Raw genomic sequence first — 15,958 nt, 5'->3', positions numbered from 1 at the left:
ATTCCTAGAGAAAAACAAGCTGAAAGATGATGGTAGCAACTATGCGGACTGGGTTCGCAACTTGAAGCTCATCCTTGAAGCAGCTAAAAAGGCTTATGTCCTTGATGCGCCGCTAGGTGACCCTCCCGCTCCCGCAGCAGCCCAGGACATTCTAAACGTCTGGCAAACACGGAGTGATGACTACTCTCTGGTTAGGTGTGGCATGTTATACAGTTTAGAAACGGGGCTCCAAAGGCGTTTTGAGCTACACAGGGCATATGAGATGTTCCAGGAGCTGAAGCTAGTTTTTCAAGCTCATGCCCGTGTCGAGAGATATGAAGTCTCCGACAAGTTCTTTAGCTGTAAGATGGAGGAGAACCGTTCTGTCAGTGAGCACATACTCAAAATGTCTGGGTTACACGGTCGTCTGACTTCACTTGGAGTCGAACTTCCGGATGATGCTATAATTGACAAAAGCCTCCAGTCTCTCCCACCAAGCTACAAAGGCTTTGTGCTTAACTACAACATGCAAGGGATGGAGAAGTCCATTCCCGAGTTGTACTCGATGCTCAAATCTGTAGAAGTAGAAATCAAGAAAGAGCATCAAGTGTTGATGGTCAACAAGACCATTAGTTTCGAGAAAGGCAAGGGTAAGAAGAACTTCAAGAAAGACGGTAAAGCTATTGCCGTGCCCGGTAAGCCAGATGCTGGGAAGAAGAAAAAGAATGGACCTAAGCCTAAGACTGAGTGCTTCTATTGCAAGGGAAAAGGTCACTGGAAGCGGAACTGCCCCAAATACTTAGCGGACAAGAAGCCGGCAACGTTAAAGGTATATGTGATATACATGTTATTGATGTGTACCTTACCAGTGCTCGTAGTAGCTCCTGGGTATTTGATACCGGTGTTGTTGCTCACATTTGCAACTCAAAGCAGGAACTGCGGAATAAGCGGAGACTGGCCAAGGACGAGGTGACGATGCGCGTCGGGAATGGTTCAAAGGTCGATGTGATCGCCGTCGGCACGCTACCTCTACATCTACCATCGGGATTAGTTTTAAACCTTAATAATTGTTATTTAGTACTAGCTTTAAGCATGAACATTGTATCAGGGTCTTGCTTAATGCGAGACGGCTACTCATTTAAGTCAGATAATAATGGTTGTTCTATTTATGAGTGATATGTTTTATGGTCATGCTCCGCTGGTGAATGGTTTATTCTTGATGAATCTCGATCGTGATGTTACACATATTCATAGTGTGAGTACCAAAAGATGTAAAGTTGATAATGACAGTCCCACATACTTGTGGCACTGCCGCCTTGGTCATATCGGCGTTAAGCGCATGAAGAAGCTCCATATTGATGGACTACTAGAGTCTCTTGACTTTGAATCATTTGACACTTGCGAACCGTGCCTCATGGGCAAGATGACTAAGACTCCATTCTCAGGAATAATGGAGAGAGCAACCAACTTATTGGAAATAATACATACTGATGTGTGTGGTCCAATGAACGTTGAAGCTCGCGGTGGTTATCGTTATGTTCTCACTCTCACCGATGATTTGAGTAGGTATGGGTATATCTACTTGATGAAACACAAATCTGAGACATTTGTAAAGTTCAAGGAATTTCAGAGTGAGGTTGAGAATCAACGTGACAGAAAAATTAAATGTCTACGATCTGATCATGGAGGAGAATATTTGTGTCACGAGTTTGGCACACACCTAAGGAAGTGTGGAATCATTTCACAACTAACGCCGCCTGGCACACCGCAACGCAACGGAGTGTCTGAACGTCGTAATCGCACTTTATTAGATATGGTACGATCTATGATGTCTCTTACCGACTTACCGCTATCATTTTGGGGATACGCATTAGAAACTGCAGCATTCACTTTAAATAGGGCACCGTCTAAATCCGTTGAGACGACACCGTATGAACTGTGGTTTGGCAAGAAACCTAAGTTGTCGTTTCTTAAAGTTTGGGGCTGCGATGCTTATGTGAAGAAACTTCAACCAGAAAAGCTCGAACCCAAAGCGAAGAAATGCGTATTCATAGGATACCCTAAGGAAACTATTGGGTATACCTTCTATCTTAGATCTGAAGGTAAAACCTTTGTTGCCAAGAACGGATCCTTTCTAGAGAAAGAGTTTCTCTCGAAAGAAGTAAGTGGGAGGAAGGTAGAACTTGATGAGGTAATTACACCCCCTCTCGAACAGGATAGTAGCGCAGCGCGGGAAGTTGTTCCTGTGGCACCTACACCGACTGAAGAGGAAGTTAATGATGATGATCATGAAGCTTCGGATCAAGTTACTACTGAACCGCGAAGGTCCACAAGGGCACGCTCCGCACCAGAGTGGTACGGCAACCCTGTGATGGAAATCATGTTGTTAGACAACGGTGAACCTTCTAACTATGAAGAAGCGATGGCGGGCCCGGATTCCAACAAATGGCTTGAGGATATGAAATCCGAGATAGGGTCCATGTATGAGAACAAAGTATGGACTTTGGTGGACTTGCCCAATGACCGGCGAGCCATAGAAAATAAATGGATCTTCAAGAAGAAGACTGACGCAAACGGTAATGTAACCGTTTACAAAGCTCGACTTGTCGCAAAGGGTTTTCGACAAATTCAAGGAGTTGACTACGAAGAGACTTTCTCTCCCGTAGCGAAGCTGAAATCAGTCCGAATCATGTTAGCAATTGCCGCCTTTTATGATTATGAAATTTGGCAAATGGACGTCAAAACAGCGTTCCTTAACGGGAACCTTAAAGAAGAGTTGTATATGATGCAACCAGAAGGTTTTGTCGACCCTAAGGGTGCTAACAAAGTGTGCAAGCTCCAGCGCTCCATCTATGGGCTGGTGCAAGCATCTCGGAGTTGGAACATTCGCTTTAATGAGGTGATTAAAGCGTTTGGGTTCATACAGGTTTACGGAGAAGCCTGTCTGTACAAGAAAGTGAGTGGGAGCTCTGTAGCTTTCCTCATACTATATGTGGATGACATATTATTGATGGGGAATAATATAGAGATGTTGGAGAGCATAAAGGCCTATTTGAACAAGAGTTTTTCAATTAAGGACCTTGGAGAAGCTGCATACATATTAGGCATCAAGATCTATAGAGATAGATCAAGACGCCTCATAGGTCTTTCACAAAGTACATACCTTGACAAGATATTGAAGAAGTTCAATATGGAAAACTCAAACAAAGGGTTCTTGCCAGTTTTGCAAGGCATGAGATTGAGTAAGACTCAGTCGCCGACCACGGCAGCAGATAGAGAGAAGATGAGTTCTGTCCCCTACGTTTCAGCCGTGGGCTGTCTAATGTATGCCATGCTGTGTACCAGACCTGATATAAACCTTGCCATAAGTTTGGTAGGGAGGTACCAAAGTGATCCACGTATGGAACACTGTACAGTGGTGAAGAATATCCTCAAGTACCTGAAAAGGACTAAGGAAATGTTTCTCGTTTATGGAGGTGACGAAGAGCTCGTCGTAAAGGGTTACGTCGACGCTAGCTTCGACACAGATCCGGATGACTCTAAGTCACAGAACGGATACGTATATGTGTTGAATGGTGGTGCAGTGAGCTGGTGCAGCAGCAAGCAAGAAGTCGTGGCAGCATCTACATGTGAAGCGGAGTACATAGCTGCTTCAGAAGCAGCTCATGAAGGAATTTGGATGAAGGAGCTCATCACCGACCTTGGAGTGGTTCCAAGCGCGTCGGGTCCAATGACACTCTTCTGTGATAACACTGGGGCCATTGCCATAGCCAAGGAGCCCAGGTTTCACCGGAAGACGAAGCACATCAAACGCCGCTACAACTCTATCCAAGACCATGTCCAGAGTGGAGTGATAGATATTTGTAAAGTACACACGGATCTGAATATTGCAGACCCGTTGACTAAACCTCTTCCACGAGCAAAACATGATCAACACCATAATGCTATGGGTGTTCGATACATCACAATGTAACTAGATTATTGACTCTAGTGCAAGTGGGAGACTGTTGGAAATATGCCCTAGAGGCAATAATAAAATGGTTATTATCATATTTCCTTGTTCATGATAGTCGTCTATTGTTCATGCTATAATTGTATTAACAGGAAACAGTGATACATGTGTGAATAAATAAATCACAATGTGTCCCGAGCAAGCCTCTAGTTGGCTAGCTCGTTAAACAATAGATGATCATGGTTTCCTGATCATGGGCATTAGATGTCATTGATAACGGGATCATATCATTAGGAGAATGATGTGATGGACAAGACCCAATCCTAAGCATAGCACTAGATCGTATTGTTCGTATGCTAAAGCTTTTCTAATGTCAAGTATCTTTTCCTTCGACCGTGAGATTGTGCAACTCCCGGATACCGTAGGAGTGCTTTGGGTGTATCAAACGTCACAGCGTAACTGGGTGACTATAAAGGTGCACTACGGGTACCTCCGAAAGTGTCTGTTGGGTTGGTACGAATCAAGATCGGGATTTGTCACTGCGTGTGACGGAGAGGTATCTCTGGGCCCACTCGGTAGAACATCATCATGAGCTCAATGTGACTAAGGAGTTAGTCACACGATGACGTGCTATGGAACGAGTAAAGAGACTTACCGGTAACGAGATTGAACAAGGTATAGGTATACCGACGATCGAATCTCGGGCAAGTTCTATACCGACAGACAAAGGGAATCGTATACGTGATTGATTGAATCCTTGACATCGTGGTTCATCCGATGAGATCATCGTGGAGCAAGTGGGAGCCACCATGGGTATCCAGACCCCGCTGATGGTTATTGGCCAGAGAGGTGTCTTGGTCATGTCTGCCTGTCTCCCGAACCCGTAGGGTCTACACACTTAAGGTTCGATGACGCTAGGGTTATAGGGAATTGTTATACGAGGTTACCGACAGTTGTTCGGAGTCCCGGATGAGATCTCGGACGTCACGAGGAGCTCCGGAATGGTCCGGAGGTAAAGATTGATATATAGGACGGATGGTTTCGGATACCGGAAGTGTTTCGGGCATCACCGGTAACATACCGGGACCACCGGGACCACCGGAGGTGGCCCCGGGGACCACCGAAGGGGGGCAACGACCCCGGGAGGCTAGATGGGCTAAGTGGGGAAGGGAACCAGCCCCTAGGTGGGCTGGTGCGCCCCCCACCCAGCCCATGCGCACCATTGAAGGGGGGAAGGGGGAAACCCTAGGCGCAGGTGAGGCCCAAGGCCCACCTAGGGTGCGCCCCCCCTTTCCCTGCCCTGGCCGCCGCCCCCTCCCATATGGTGGCTTCCGCACCACCTAGGGGGGAACCCTAGGGGTGGCACACCCCCTCCCCCTCCTCCTATAAATATAGAGGGGTTTTGGCCATTGAGACACACGGTTTTCTCTCTCTCTCGGCGCAGCCCTACCCCTCTTGCTCCTCCTCTCTGCCGGTGCTTGGCGAAGCCCTGCCGGGAGACCTCGTCTCTCCATCGACACCACGTCGTCGTGCTGCTGGAGTTCTTCCCCAACCTCTCCCTCCTCCTTGCTGGATCAAGGTGCGGGAGACGTCACCGGGCTGCACGTGTGTTGAACGCGGAGGTGCCGTAGTTCGGCACTAGATCGGAATCGCTGCGAGTACGACTCCATCAACTGCGTTCTAGCAACGCTTCTTCTTAGCGATCTTCAAAGGTATGAAGATGCTCTTACCCCTCTCTCGTTGCTGGTCTCTCCATAGGAAGATCTGAATATGCGTAGGAAAATTTTGAATTTATGCTACGTTACCCAACATTTTCATCATTGGTTTGAGTTTATCCCTCTACATCATGTCATCTTGCTTAAGGCGTTACTCTGTTCGTCATGAACTCAATACACTAGATGCATGCTGGATAGCGGTCGATGTGTGGAGTAATAGTAGTAGATGCAGAAAGTATCGGTCTACTTGTCTCGGACGTGATGCCTATATGTATGATCATTGCCTTAGATATCGTCATGACTTTGCGCGGTTCTATCAATTGCTCGACAGTAATTTGTTCACCCATCGTAAAATTTCCTATTCTGAGAGAAGCCTCTAGTGAACACTATGGCCCCCGGGTCTACTCCACACCATATTTTCAGCCTTACACTTTTTCTTCGTTTCACTTTCCGCCTTCAGATCTCACTTTGCAATCAATTTTGAAGGGATTGACAACCCCTTTATAGCGTTGGGTGCAAGCTCTTTGTGTTTGTGCAGGTACTCTGGACTTGACGAGATTCTCCTACTGGATTGATACCTTGGTTCTCAAACTGAGGGAAATACTTAGTGCTCCTGTGCTGCATCACCCTTTCCTCTTCAAGGGAAAACCAACGCAAGCTCAAGAGACGACAGAAGGTTTCTGTCGACGTAGCAGAAGGATTTATGGCGCCGTTGCCGGGGAGGATCAAGTCAAGAACTCATCCAAGTAAGTGTCACAAACTCATCTCTTGCATTTACTTGCCTCTCGTTTTCCCCTCCCCCACTTCTGACAAACAAAAATTTACAAAAATATTTGCCCTTTTTCTTCGTTTGCCTTTTTCGTTTGCCTTTTTGTTTTGCCTTTTTTCCTTCGCCCTTTCTTTTACTTGCCTTTTATTTGCTTGTCTGCTATGTGCCTTCAATATGCTTGCATCTTCGCTTGCTGAAAATCTAGTGATATGGATCCTCACCCACTTGCTAATCTCTTTAAGAGATCCACTTATGTGGAACCAATTGCTAGTGAGTTTTGTGCACTAGATTATCTTTATGGAGTTTTGCTTGAGTTGCGTGAATCTAAAAATCGTGATGAAGAAATTTATGAAGTGATTCACGAGGGCTCCTTGAATGAAAAGCATGATTGCAATGGTTTCACTATAAATTCTATTAGTGACAATCATGCTAAAAATATGCAAAACCCTAAGCTTGGGGATGCTAGTTTTGCTATGTCCACTACTTGTTGCAATAATCATGATTGGGGTGATGATCTTTCTTATGATCTTGAAAATTTGTTCAAACTTCATGATTATTATGATGTTTGCAATAATATTGAAAGTGGGTTTGGAGAAGTCATGACTTTAGTTGATGATAATCCCACTATTTTTGAAGAGCGTGAACTTTGCATGCATGTGGATCATGAAAAGAATATCCTTTGTGATAGCTATTTTGTTGAATTTGATTATGATCCCACATGTAATTGCCATGAGAGAGGAAAATATTGTGGTAGAAACTTTCATGTTACCAAATTACCTCTCGTTATGTGGAGATTGCTATTGTCTCTTTCTTATTCCTTGCATATGGTAACTATTGGTTGTCTTGACAATATGTTTTCCTATAAAACGCATATGCATAGGAAGTATGTTAAACTTAGATGTGATTTTCACATGCTTTATGATGCTCTCGTTGTGCTTCAATTCTTGTCTTTTGTGTGAGCATCATTGAATTATCAATGCCTAGCTAAGGGCGTTAAACAATAGCGCTTGTTGGGAGGAAACCCAATGAATTTATCTTTTTTCTTTCTGTTTTTTTGCGTCCACACCATCATAATTCTGTTATGATTGTGTCTTTTGTATTTCTTTTTGTGTTTGAGCCAAGCAAAACCTTTATGACTAGTCTTGCTGATGGTTGTTTGATCCTGCTGGAAAAAGGCAGAAACTTTTTGCTCACGAGATTATTTTTCATTTTTATTCAGAAAAAGATTTTGAGTTGATTCTTTTTGCTTCTGGTTGATATGACTTTTGCACAGGCAGTCGTAATTGTTCACAATTTTGGAGGTACCAGAAGTATACGAAGTATACAGATTGCTACAGACTGGTCTATTTTTGACAGATTCTGTTTTTGTTGAGTTGGTTGCTTGTTTTGATGAAACTATGGACAGTATCGGGGGGGGGGGGTACTAGCCATGGAAAAGTGAGAATACATTAATCTAACGCCAATATAAACAGAAATCAAGATTGCTACAGTACCTAAATAGGTGGTAGTTTGTTTTCTTGTGCTAATGTTATCACGAGTTTCTGTTTCAGTTTTGTGTTGTGAAGTTTTCAAGTTTTGGGTGATGCTCTCATGGACAAAGAGATAAGGAGTGGAAAGAGCTCAAGCTTGGGGATGCCCAAGGCATCCCACGCCAAATTCTAGCACACAAAAAAGCCTATTGGGGATGCGCCGGGAAGGCATCCCCTCTTTCGTCTTCAATCCATCGGTAACGTTACTTGGACATATATTTTTATTCACCAAATGATATGTGTTTTGCTTGGAGCGTCTTGTATCGTAGGAGTCTTTTCTTTTTGTTGTGTCACAATCATCCTTGCTGCACACCTTTAGAGAGAGACATGCACTCATCGTGATATTGCTAGAATGCTCATTGTGCTTCAGTTATATCTTTTGAGCTAGATAGTTTTGCTCTATGTGCTTCACTTAGATCTTTTAGAGCACGGCGGTGCGTGACTTGGTAGTTGGCCTATGCTATGAAAGTAGTCCCAAAGGTGATAGGTACCCAAAGATGATAAAAAAACCTCCATCTTCATGTGCATTGAGTAGAAAGAGAAGTTTTGTTTCCTCTCAATTAGTTTTGAGGCGTGGATTTGGTAATATTAAGAGTTATGTTAGTAGGGTGTTGTGAATCTAGAAATACTTGTGTTGAAGTTAGTGATTCCCGTAGCATGCACGTATGGTGAACCGCTATGTTTGGAAGTCGGAGCATAATTCATCTATTGATTGTCATGCTTTGTGTTGCGGTCGGGATCGCTCGATGGTTAACACCTACCAACCCTTCCCCTAGTAGTATGCGTTTAACACTTTGTTTCGATTACTAATAAAAAACTTTCGCAACAAGTATGTGAGTTCTTCATGACTAATGTGAGTCCATGGTATAGGTGCACTTTCACCTTCCACCATCGGTACCCTCTCTACTGCCATGCAATTCTCGCCGGTGCACAAACCCACCATATGCCTTCCTCAAAACAACCACCATACCTACCTACTATGGCGTTTTCATAGCCATTCTGAGATATATTGCCATGCAACTCCCACCGTTCCGTCTCATGACTTGTGCCGTCACTCTCATATTGCCATTGCATGATCATAAGATAGCTAGCGAGATGTTTCAACGTCATACGCCAAGCTATATCGTTGCACATCCCGGTACACTGTCGGAGGCATTTCCTATAGAGTCATTTCTAAGCTTTGAGCCGTGAGTAAATTAAAGTGTGATGATCATCATTATTAGAGCATTGTCCCATGTGAGGAAATAAAAAAAGAGGCCAAAGAGCCCAAATAAAAAAAGAGAAAAAAGAGAGGCCTAAGAGCCCAAATAAAAAAGAGAGAAAAAGAGAGAAGGGACAATGCTACTATCTTTTTCCACACTTGTGCTTTGTAATAGCACCATGTTCTTCATGATTGAGAGCCTCTCGTTTTGTCACTACCATATGCTAGTGGGAATCTTCATTATATAACTTGGCTTGTATATTCCAATGATGGGCTTCCTAAAAATTGCCCTAGGTCTTCGTGAGCAAGCAAGTTGGATGCACACCCACTAGTTCTCCTTTTTAGCTTTCACATACTTATAGCTGTAGTGCATCCTTCGTATGGCAATCCCTACTCATTCACATTGATATCTATTAATGGGAATCTCCATAGCCTTTTGATATGCCGAGTCAATGTGACCATCTCCTCCTTTTTTGTCTCACAACCACCACCACACTCTATTCCACCTATAGTGCTATATCCATGACTCACGCTCATGTATTGCGTGATAGTTATAAAAAGTTTGAGAAAGTAAGAGTGCGAAAACAATTACTTGGCCAATACCGGGGTTGTGCTTGATTTACATTAGTTGTGTGAGGATGATGGAGCATAGCCAGACTATATGATTTTGCAGGGATAACTTTCCTTGGCCTTGTTATTTTGAAAGTTCATGATTACCTTGCTAGTTTGCTTGAAGTATTATTGATTTCATGTCAATAGCAAACTATTGTTTTGAATCTTACGGATCTGAACATTCATGTCACATGAAATAAGTTGCAAAGCACAACTATGCTAGGTAGCATTCCACATCAAAAATTCATTCTTTATCACTTCCCTACTCGAGGACGGGCAGGAGTTAAGCTTGGGGATGCTTGAACGTCTCCAACGTATCTATAATTTTTGATGGTTTCATGCTATTATCTTGTCAAACTTTGGATGTTTTGTATGCCTTTTATATATTTTTTGGGACTAACTTATTACCTCAGTGCCAAGTGCCAGTTCCTGTTTTTCCATGTTTTTGACCCCTTTCAGAGGAGGATTTTAAACGGAGTCCAAACGGAACGAAACTGCCAAAAAGATTTTTTCCGAAACAGAAAAAGATCGGGAAGCCTGAGAATCAGGGCAGGGGGCCACCAGGGACCCCACAAGCCCCCTAGTCGTGACCAGGGGGTCCGCGCCTCCCAGACTTGTGGGCTCCCTGGGCCTCCTGTGCCCTAGGTCTTTCACCTATAAATTCCCTAAAATCCCAGAAAAAATTAGGAGATCATCAAAAGTACTTTTTCACCGCCGCAAGCTTCTGTCTCCGCAAGATCCCATCTGGGGCACGTTCTGGTGTCCTGCCGGAGGGGGGATTCGGATACGGAGGGATTCTTCATCAACACCATGACCTCTCCCATGATGCGTGAGTATTTCACCATAGACCTACGGGTCCATAGCTAGTAGCTAGATGGTTTCTTCTCTCTCTTGGATCTTCAATACAAAGTTCTCCATGATCTTCATGGAGATCTATCCAATGTAATCTTCTTTTGCGGTGTGTTTGTCGAGATCCGATGAATTGTGGATTTATGATCAGATTATCTATGAATCTTATTTGAGTTTCTTCTGATCTCTCTTATGCATGATTTCATATCCTTGTAATTCTCTTCGAGTTGTGGGTTTTGTTTGGCCAACTAGATCTATGATTCTTGCAATGGGAGAAGTGCTTGGTTTTGGGTTCACACAGTGCGGTGACCTCACCTAGTGACAGAAGGGGTAGCGAGGCACACATCATGTTGTTGCCGTCAAGGGTAAAAAGATGGGGTTTTCATCATTGGTTTGAGTTTATCCCTCTACATCATGTCATCTTGCTTAAGGCGTTACTCTGTTCGTCATGAACTCAATACACTAGATGCATGCTGGATAGCGGTCGATGTGTGGAGTAATTGTAGTAGTTGCAGAAAGTATCGGTCTACTTGTCTCGGACGTGATGCCAATATGTATGATCATTGCCTTAGATATCGTCATGACTTTGCGCGGTTCTATCAGTTGCTCGACAGTAATTTGTTCACCCACCGTAATATTTGCTATTTTTACAGAAGCCTCTAGTGAATACTATGGCCCCCGGGTCTACTCCACACCATATTTTCAGCCTTACACTTTTTCTTCGTTTCACTTTCTGCCTTCAGATCTCACTTTGCAATCAATCTTGAAGGGATTGACAACCCCTTTATAGCGTTGGGTGCAAGCTCTTTGTGTTTGTGCAGGTACTCTGGACTTGATGAGATTCTCCTACTGGATTGATACCTTGGTTCACAAACTGAGGGAAATACTTACTGCTCCTGTGCTGCATCACCCTTTCCTCTTCAACGGAAAACCAACGCAAGCTCAAGAGACGACAGAAGGTTTCTGTCGACGTAGCAGTTAGCAAGAACGTTTTCTGGCGCCGTTGCCAGGGAGCATAGCTATATTTGCTGAGTCACTTGGGATATCTATTTATTAATCACTATAAAGAATATAAAAGAAACAAGAACCAAGATTGTTTACTCTAAGATGAGGGGAGGTAAGGAATTTCCATCTAGTTCTGCACTTGATTCACCCTCTGTTTTTAGTAGACTTGCAATACCACCACGACTTTCAATCAATCCTAATATATCGCAAGTAAATGATGATGCTACCTATGCTATGAATGATGCTTATGATGATGCTACTACCTTACATGATGATAATGTCCCGCTAGGTGAATTTCTTGATGAATAACTTGCTAGAGATAAAGAAACTGAGCATGCTGAAATTGATGATACTATTGAAACTGATGAAGTCCTTGCTACTAAAAATATGGCAATACCTTTTAGCCATGATTATCCTAGAATTGAAATGCCTAAGATACCTAAAGTTTATGTTATGGATGAAGAAATTCTAGAAACTTTCTTGCTTGTAAGGATCGAGATGATCTTAAGAAACTACTACGCAAGTTGAAAGAAAAATCCTTGAATGCTAGGATGAAATATGATACTAAGTTTGCAACTTCACCTATATTTTTTAATGGTAAGGATTATGAATTCTCTGTCGAGCCAGAGATAATTACTTTCGTTTGAATCTATCCTTTTCATGGCTATGAAAATGAAACTGTTGTGGCACATCTCACTAAGCTAAATGATATAGACACCCTATTTACTAATGATGAGAAAATTCGCTACTACTATATCCTCAAATTATTTCCGTTCACATTGAAGGGTGAAGTTTAGATTTGGTACAATACTCTTGCTCTTGGTTGCATGCGTAGTCCCCAAGATATGATTTACTACTTTTGTGAAAAATATTTTCCTGGTCATAAGAAACAAGCTGCCTTAGAGGAAATATTTAACTTTGTGCAAATTGAAGAAGAGAGTCTCCCACAAGCTTGGGGGAGGATTCTCCAATTACTTATTTCTTTGCCCGATCATCATCTTAATAAAAATGAAATACTTGATATATTTTATAATGGACTAACCGATGCTTCTAGGGACCACCTAGGTAGTTGTGTTGGTTGTATTTTCATAGAACAAACTGTCGAACATGTTGAGGACTTATTGACTAATATACTAAAGAATTATGATGAATGGACACTTCATGAACCACCACCTGAGACTACTCCAAAAAACATAGGTATCTTATTCCTTAGTCCTCAAACCATGCATGTGGCAAAGAAATGAATGAAGGAAAAATGCATTTAACTAGAAGATGTCAAGAATTTACCACCTATCGAAGAAATCCATGGTCTCCAAACACCACCACAGGTGGTGGAGGTAAATTCTCTCTTAAAGTTTGATGAAGGTGACATCCCTTACACTAAAACTCCTAGTCAATGCTTATATGAGTTTGATAATTATATTATGAAGCAAGATCATTTCAATTCCTATGTCATGAAACAATTGAGACAAAACTCTAATATGATTGTTCGCTTAAGTGACTTGTTATTTAGGATCACCAATGATGTAAGAGGTGTATGAAGACATGCTTCTATGGTTCAAACCCAACTAGAACAAGTTGCTAGATCCCAAAGTGAGCTACTTTATGAAATGACTAATAATATGAATGATCATGTTGTTAGAGTAATGACTAGAGGAGGAACAATGACTCAAGATCCACCATATCCAGAAGGTCGTCCTAAAAGAACTGAACAAGATTCACAATGCATTAATGTAGATGAACCTAGTCGTTCTAGAAAGAATAAGAAAAAGAAAAATGGTAGGGCCTTGCATACTTCTTGTGAACCTGAAATAGAAAAACCTTTTGCTAATGCTAATGATGTCTCTATATTTGATGTTGAAACTCAATCTAGTAGTGAGAATGCACCTAGTGATAATGAAAATTATAATGATGATGCCCATGTAGATGCTCAACCTGACAATGATAAAGAACCAGATAATGATGTTGAGATAGAACCTCTTGTTGATCTTTATAACCCACAACCTAAGAATACACGTTATGATAAAAGATATTTTTTTGGTCGAAAACATGGTAAAGAAAGAGAGACATGGGTTCAAAAACCCATGCCTTATCCATCTAAATCAACTAAGAAAAAAGACGATGAAGAATTTTGACGCATTGCTGAAATGCTTGAAGATGGCCCCTTATGCTAAGTACATGTGTCGGGGTACACTTATTTCCCCCTGACTTGTGCACGGACGACGAGTCACTGACCCGGCAACCTAAGGTTGCTGGAGAATGTTGCCCCTCCTTCGAGACCTGGCCAGGGCCAGAGGAGCCGCTCTCTGAGAGGTCAATGAGCGCATCAAGAAGACCAAGACTCTGGCAAACGCGACACCCCAGTGGTCGACGATGCCAGCAAGACCTACACCAACAGCCCAAGACGTGCCAAGAACCCCTGGCACATGCCGGGGGCAAAGGCACAAGCATCCTCACCAAGACCCGACAAGGCGCCTCCCCAGCAAGTGCGGGCCAACCTGCCACAACTCCACCTCATCGCTACACTGGTCACTTGTTGACGAGGTGTCGAGCTCCGAGGTGGCTAGGTGGATCCCGCTGGCTACGTGGCGGCGCGCGTGAAGATAGGTTACAACCTGTTGACACCCGTCCAGAGGCGTGTTAAGACCCCAAGCCATGGCCACCTCATAGGTGGCAGAAGCCTGTCGAGAGCGCACCCCCGCTCGCCACATGAGGCCGCATTTATGGCGCTCTGTCTTAAGTGCCAGAGTTAGGTATGATAGCATTTTTAGCTACCTGATCATGTTAGTTGCCACTGTGGATGCTTCTTGAGCTATAAAAGGAGGCCCAAGGCAACCTAGCAAAGGATTCAGATCTTTGGATATTTGGACACTTGTTAGATTAGGTCCCTAGGGGATTAGCACCAAGTGTAAGTGTACGTACGTGATAGCTCTCCCCTGCAACCCTTGCCAGAGTATAGCTCCATGCAAACTTCGTCTTCCTTAATAAATCCACCAAAGCAAGAGTAGGGTTTTACGCTTCGCACCGGCCTGAACCTGGGTGAAATCCCCGAGTCTCATCATCGTGTTGCTTCGTAGTCTCTCCTATTTTTGCGATACGACCTCCCCAAAGAACCACAAAGGGGACCAAGGTCCCATAGGTGATTGTGTGCACACCTGCACCGACATCTTTGGCACGCCAGTTAGGGGGCTCTTAGTTCACACAAACCCGAGATTGCGATGCGCTGCATCAATCTTCATCAGCATTCCCTCCGCCTCAAGCATCGAGGAAGAAGAACATCGTCACGAGCTTTTTTCTCAGGCCCCATGCCATGCACCACCGTCGTGGTTGCGTCAATGGTAATGAGGACCATCGACTTCGCGACTGCTGCGTCCGGCGCCGACGGCGCAACCATGCTAACAGCCTCGACGGAAGAAGAAGCATACTAGACAATGGTGCCATACCTATCACCATCATCACGCCGGCCCACCTAGACCATGGGGAGGTGTGGCTTTGATTGAATGAGTGGGGAAGAAGAAAAGGTACACATCGATATTCTCCCTATTTTCTCCTTCGTAGCGTGTGGCCGGTTCTGCGTCAAGGCGGAGCCGCTGACGTCAACGAGCTCACGTGTGGCTAGTTTCTGCAATTGCCCCACATTGGGAAATCCCAGGCCGAACGCTCAAGCGGATCCATTGGTCGACAAACCCGACGAACGGGCCACAACGAGGTCCCATTACCCAACATTTCCAGTGTTGAGGTAGTTACGGGACCGCTGGGGAAGAAGGAGAAGGAGGAAGGTTCAACCGAACATATTTGCTATTCCTTTCCTTTTGGCTAAGTTGTGAACGCTTGTATTGGCCCGGCAAGCTCTTGCCGTAGACCATCCTTATAACTAACATTTCCCCAAGTACCTCCATTTCGTCTCTGTTTGTCCTTCTCTTCCTCTCAGAACAGCCATGGTTTACACCATGCAAACACTAGGGAGCACGAAGGGAAGAAACACTGATGGAGAGAGGAGGGAACAACGGATGTGGGCGGACGAGCGCCAATATAAAAAGGAAGCCTTAACGAAAGATAAGTCGATGCACCTGTTGGTTTTCATTAAAAAGATTACATTTTGCATATTCCCCTTCATGACCAAGGTTTGTTTGTATGGTGAACCTACTGCGTAATGGGACCTCGTTGTCTTCCTGGTCGCGCCCCTGTTTTGTTTCGAGCTTGCTCAACAAAACTCGCGGTAGCATCAAATACCGATGAGGAAAAACTCGCTGATAGCATGTATTTTCCTGCAGAATGCTAAGGACCCATTCCTCGAGGCAATCGCGGTAGCACGCTTTCGGCAGGTAACCAGAGCACGCAAAGCGA

Source organism: Hordeum vulgare, chromosome 5H, assembly GCF_904849725.1.
Source record: "Hordeum vulgare subsp. vulgare chromosome 5H, MorexV3_pseudomolecules_assembly, whole genome shotgun sequence".
Lineage (NCBI taxonomy): Eukaryota > Viridiplantae > Streptophyta > Magnoliopsida > Poales > Poaceae > Hordeum > Hordeum vulgare.
Note: the sequence above shows the minus strand (reverse complement) of the source record.